The sequence below is a fragment of the Lacerta agilis genome, chromosome 1, assembly GCF_009819535.1.
Source record: "Lacerta agilis isolate rLacAgi1 chromosome 1, rLacAgi1.pri, whole genome shotgun sequence".
Lineage (NCBI taxonomy): Eukaryota > Metazoa > Chordata > Lepidosauria > Squamata > Lacertidae > Lacerta > Lacerta agilis.
The window spans coordinates 123,824,706-123,831,129 of NC_046312.1; positions in this window are offsets into that span (position 1 = coordinate 123,824,706).

The following is a 6,424-nucleotide window of genomic DNA, read 5'->3' on the forward strand; positions in this document are numbered from 1 at the left end:
GCCACAGGTGTGCTATAGGCGGTGTGCCGCAGGCGGTCCACAGTTGTGCTACAGGCAGTGTGCCACAAGCGGTGTGCCACAGGAGGTATACAGCAGGTTATATGCCGCAGGTATGTTATAGGTGGCGTGCCGCAGGCGGTGTGCTGCAGGTGTGCCACAGTTATGTGTGTCAGCGGAAAACCCTCCCTCCGCCCCTCCCATGGCTGCCCTTCCCCACCCCAACGAACTGGGGTGGGTGGGAATTATGGGTGTTGGGATGGCACAGACAACGGGTATTTATTTCTAGGTGGGCCTGTTGCACCCCACATGTTAAGGTCTCTGACAGGAAAATAATGTTGACGACAAGAGTCCAATAATGGGGGGCAGGACAAGTGGGGAGTGGGGCTCATTGTTTCGGGGAGCCTCCCCCACGAAGAAGCAAATGGTCGGGGTGAGTGGCCACAGCAAGGGTCTGAGCGGGGAGGGGATTTAACGGCGTCCCCTCATCAACTCTTTCCCGCCAAATTGGTCGCTGCTGCTGCCGCTTACCTTTAAAAGCATTGCTGGCCCCTCAGCACACCCCCCCCCCTGTCCACAAGTCCAGTGGTAGGTAGCCGTGTTGGTCGAAAGCTTATACCAAGAACAAACTTAGTGGGTCTCTAAGGTGCTACTGGACAGTTTTTTTGTTTTTATTTTTTATATATTTCGATTAAGTCCAGTGGGTGTGCTGAAGACTTAGGCTTGCACAATCTGTGATCCACCATATTGAATATAGCCCACCTGTCATATGCAGTAAATAGGCCTCTTATGTTTTTAAGTCCCAGGTAGGCAGCAAAAAACCCTGAAAATGTAATAATAATAATAATAATAATAATAATAATAATAATAATAATATCATTTATACACTGCCCATCTGGCTGGGTTTCCCCAGGCACTCTGGGCAGCTCCCAACAGATTAATAATAATAATAATAATAAAGTGATAAAACATCAAACATTAAAAACTTCCCTAAACAAGGCTGCCTTCAGATGTCTTCAAAAAGTCAGATAGTTGTTTATTTCCTTGACATCTGATGGGAGGGCGTTCCAGAGGCGGGGCACCACCACCGAGAAGGCCCTCTGCCTGGTTCCCTGTAACCTCACTTCTCGCAGTGAGGGAACCGCCAGAAGGCCCTCGGAGCTGGACCTCAGTGTCTGGGCTGAACGATGGGGGTGGAGACTCTCCTTCAGGTATACTGGGCCGTTCATGGGGCAGTTCTGGATTAAACCCTGTGGAGGCCCCTTGGCAGTCAAAATCTGGGCAGGGGGCAGCTTCGTGCGCACGCTGGAATAACATTGAACTAAGAAAGCTTGATGGTTGTTTTCTTTCAAGATCAAATCAATTTTATTTTGATCCATTGTTGTGGGACCCCTAAAAAGTGTGGGGCCCATAGGTCAGTGCCTGCTCTGCCTATTGGGTAATCCAGCCCGGCCCCTTTGGCTGCAGGAGAGAGTAGAAATGGAGTTGAGGGGCGCCTCCTGTTCCCCACAATGAAATGGAAGGCTCAACATTTGTCAGGGACTTTTGGATGCTCAGCAGCCCTGTGTGGTTACGACGACCCTGTAAAGTAGGCCAGTGCTATGTGCTCCCCAAATTACAGTTGAATCCCTCACAGATTGGCATCCAACCTCTGCTTAAAAGTCTCCAAGGAAGGAGAGTCCACCACCATCCCAGAGAGTCTCACCATCAGAAAGTTCTTCCTAAAGTTTAGCCTGAATCTCCTCTCATGCCCTCCCCTCTGGAGATGCAGAAAACAAGCATGCTCCCTCTTGCAGCCTTCAGATATTGGAAGATGGCTCTCCTCTGTCTCCAGGCTAAACATACCCAGCTGCCTCAACCATTCCTCATCAGGCTTGGTTTCCAGACCCTTCACCATCCTAGTCGCCCTCCTCTGCTCACCTTCCAGCTGCTCAATATCCTTCTTCAATTAGCCTGCACTAACTGGCTGCAAGGGACATGGGTGGCGCTCTGGGTTAAACCACAGAGCCTAGGGCTTGCCGATCAGAAGGTCGGTGGTTCAAATCCATGCGACGGGGTGAGGTCCCGTTGCTCGGTCCCAGCTCCTGCCTACCTAGCAGTTCGAAAGCACATCAAAAGTGCAAGTAGATAAATAGGTACTGCTCCGGCGGGAAGGTAAACAGCATTTCCGTGCACTGCTCTGGTTCGCCAGAAGTGGCTTAGTCATGCTGGCCACATGACCCGGAAGCTGTACGCCGGCTCCCTCGGCCAGTAACGCAAGATGAGCGCCACAACCCCAGAGTCGGATGCGACTGGACCTAATGGTCAGGGGTCCCTTTACCTTTAACTGGCTGCAGCTCTCCAGGGTTTCGGATGGGGGGGGGAACATTCCCAGCCCCTCCCCCAGATGCCACCCAGGACAGAAGACCTGCATGCAAAGCAGATGGTCCAATCCTGTGCTATGGAGACCCCTAGCCTGCCTTGAAGGATGTGGGGTTGGTCTCCCTTTGGAAATGGGGCTGCAGGAAGAAGAATGTGAAATGCCTATGTGAATCTGCCAAGAGAAGATGCAGCCCAGCTGCAGGTGGAACAGCAGGGGCCTCCAAGTTCTGAGAGTGGAGCATCACCTCTCAGGAGGGGCCTGGTCCAGGTGGGGAGGTTGCCACGGTGACAAGGACCTGCCCTCCTTTGTGACATCTCTTGCTTCTCCCTTAAAAGCCACCACTTGCAGGCAGCCATTGTGGGTTAGTAGAGGGTAGAGTTGAGTAGTAGAGGAGTTGGCGGTGGTTAGAGAGATGAGGAGAGGTGTAAATTTGATTGTTATTTATCACGTTTATTTGATTCATTTGATTCTATTTATATTTATATTATTTATTATTTTATTTATTGTTTCAACTTTTAATTTTATTTCATTTTTTCATTTTTTTATTTTACATCTTTATTTTGTGCACAATTGTGCACATTTTGTATATATTTGTGCAGAGTAGTAGTTAGGGGTAAGTGTAGGGTTAAGGTGGGGGTTAGGGTAAAGCTTAGGGTTGGGGTTGGGGTCAGAGTTAGGCTTGGGTGGGCATTTTAGATAGTTAATTTAGAGAGGAGGATGGGATTTTTTGTGAACAAAATGTGCAGACTGTAAGTAGGATTCCTTCCCTTTCTCTTGGTCGTCTGGGGGGCGGGGTGTGAGTCCTGGGGTCCCCTGCAAGCCTTAGCTCTCTGGAAATCAACCCAGCCAGTCTTCTCCAGAGAGCTCAGCTCCTCCACACTCTTCCCCTGCCTTCCCCTTTTCTCTCCCTTCTCATCGTTTACATTTACTAGGACATTCCTAGCCCATCTTCCTCCCAGGAGCTCAAGGTGGCCTTCATGGTTCTCCCTGCCACCAATTGTTATCTTCACAGCAGCCCTGCAAAGTAGGCTAGGCTGGCCCAAGGTCCATCAGGGAGCTTCATGGCTGAGTGGGGATTCGAATCCTGCTCTCCCAGGTCCTCCTAGTCCAGCCCTCTAAACGCTACACCTCTGCCTGGCTCCATTTTGCATCTCTCCAGCTGCCCTACGACATCAGCCTTCTCCCCCTTCCTGGGGGTCTCTCTGGCTCCAAGGAAGACTCCACCACCTTCCTCATGTTCTGCTCCTCTTCTGGGACACCTTGATGCTTGGAGGACCCTCCTAGGGGTCTCCTCCTTCTCCAGGAAGGTGACGACGACGGGGCAGAGCAGCCCTTTAACAGCTGGCAATGCTTGTCTTTCCTTTGGGCTGGAGCTCTTGAATCCATAGCACTTGAGGCCTCCTTTCTCTCTCTCTCTGGCAGCCCTTTGTGCTCTGGGCTGCCTCTTTCCAGCTCTGGTGATGCCCTTTCAGGTCACCGAACTGCAGAGAGATGGGAGGAATTGGGCCAGACGCCCCTCCTCACACACAAACACCCCCCCAAGAATTGGGGCTGCCGGCTTCCGAGTCGCTCTCTCGGCTCATCTCTTCTAGGTTCGGGTGCTTAAAGACGCCTGATCGGCCGCAGCAACAGGGTAGCTCCCCTGCAAAGCCCAGAGCAGCCCGTGGCGTCAGGTGAGCAAGTGGCCCTCCTTTTTGGGATCAAGGAGGGCAGGAATGGGCTAGGGGGACAGCTGGTCAAAAGAAGCACAGAGCCAGATGGCTGGATCCAACCCAAGGTTCATCTGGGCCAGCGTCTGGAAACCCAACACACACACCCCAGTGACCACCCAGTTTTGTGGGGTCTGATGGAAGAAGCAGGGGGCTGGGCTGTAGGGCAAGGCGGGGGGGGGGGCAGTTGTCAGCAGGAGGGGCACCTTCCCTGGGGAGCCATGTTCTGGGGGCAAGAGGCCAGGAAGGGCTGGGGTGTCCCTCCCCTGTAGTAGGACTTGGAATCCAGGAGAAAACTCTTGGAATAGCCTTGCCAAGGGCTCAGGGACGAACTTCCCTGTCCCCATGTCCTTCTTTTTGCAGATTATTATTAATAATAATAATAATAATAATAATAATAATAATAATAATTTATTTATTTATTTATACCCCACCTTTATACCCCACCCATCTGGCTGGGTTTCCCCATCCACTCTGGGATGCTTCCAACAGAATATTAAAATACAATAGTCTATTAAACATTAAGAGTTTCCCTAAACAGGGCTGCCTTCAGATGTCTTCTAAAAGTCTGGTAGTTGTTTTTCTCTTTGACATCTGGTAGGAGGGTGTTCCACAGGGTGGGTGCTACTACTGAGAAGGCCCTCTGCCTGGTTCCCTGTAACCTCACTTCTCACAGTGAGGAAACCGCCAGAAGGCCGTTGGTGCTGGACCTCAATATCTGGGCTGAACAATGGGGGTGGAGCCGATCCTTCAGGTATACTGGACTGAGGCCGTTTAGGGCTTGAAAGGTCAGCACCAACACTTTGAATTGTGCTCCGAAATGTGCTGGGGTTCGACATCCCTTCCCTAGGGGTGAGTATTGGATAAAACGAGAGCAGGGAGTGGATCCCTAAGACCTGCCCCCCACTTTGCATTCTCAGATGCGGAAGATCTCCCCCCCCCCCCACCGTGAGGAACTGACAGCCTGACTTCTGCATTTCAGCTGCTGGAGGAAGATCAGCTATACCTCCTGGAAGTCATCCAGAACTGCCAGGCAGCTCAGGAGGCTCCGAACCCTGATGTGCTCCAAGCAGGAGACGGCCACAGCTATTATGGTGAGTGAGGAGTGGTGTGAAAAAGAAGAAGAAGAGTTTGGATTTGATATCCTGATTTATCACTACCCTAAGGAGTCTCAAAGCGGCTAACATTCTCCTTTCCCTTCCTCACCCACAACAAACACTCTGTGAGGTGAGTGGGGCTGAGAGACTTCAGAAAAGTGTGACTAGCCCAAGGTCACCCAGCAGCTGTATGTGGAGGAGCGGGGACGCGAACCTGGTTCACCAGATTCTGAGTCTACTGCTCTTAACCACTACACCACACTGGCTCTGTGAGGGACCCCCATGGGAAGGGAGGGGCAGAGAGGGGCTTTGGGGAAGGGCTTGTGCATCTGCTGGAGAGGAGGACCCTTCTGGCTTAGGGCATGGGGTTTGCCAATCCCCTGGAAAGACAAGCCTGGCGTTTGGGGTGAGAGCCATCCTCCGGAGACCCCCGGGAGCTGGGCTTTCCTCCTCTGCTCTCTTCCAGCACATCTTTGGCCACTTGTAGCGCTTCAGGGATTGCCCCCCGAGCTTGGCCCTGGCCTTGGAGGCCCTCCTCCAGCTGAGGTGAGTGGGGTCTTTGGGGTGGGTGGGGGGCAGAACTCCAGGGGGAGCTCTGGGTGGGCAAGAGCAGGCAGGAGGGAGAAGGGGGCAAGGGAGACTTGCAGGAAGCAGCATCTAATCCCTTCCCTTTCTCTCTCCAGCTTCAGGAGGCCCCATTTCAGCTGCGATATGGTCAGTGCTATCCTGTATAGGAAAATGGAGGTTGTTCTTGGGGGCGCAGAAAAGGAGGACAAAGAGCTATGTCCTCTGCTTTGAGTTCCCTTTGCATATCTCTTTCTTCTTACACCCTTGTAAGATTTAACCCAGCACTCAGCCTCTCTCCTCTCTTTTCCTGCAAGAACTGAAGAGGCACTTCCAGAGCCTGCTGGGGGGTCTCCTTCTGGAGGCCCCCAATGCTGGCACCCTCCTCCAGCTGCTCACTTTAAGTGTCCTGATGGTATCAGGGAAATTGGAATAACTGGGAAACACTGGCCTGCCAGCGCTCCTGTTGGAGAACAGCCTTTACCAAAGGTGTCATGGGCTTTGAAGGAGCACAAACTCAAGGCGAAACGAGCCAAGAGGAAGGCATGTTTGGCAAATTCTCACCATGATCAACTCCCGCCCGGAAACCTGCCACGTCCCCGCCGTGGAAGGACGTGTGGATCCAGAATTGGTCTCCACAGTCACTTACAGACACACTGTTCATGGAAGGCAATCTTACTTGGCCACAAGCGATC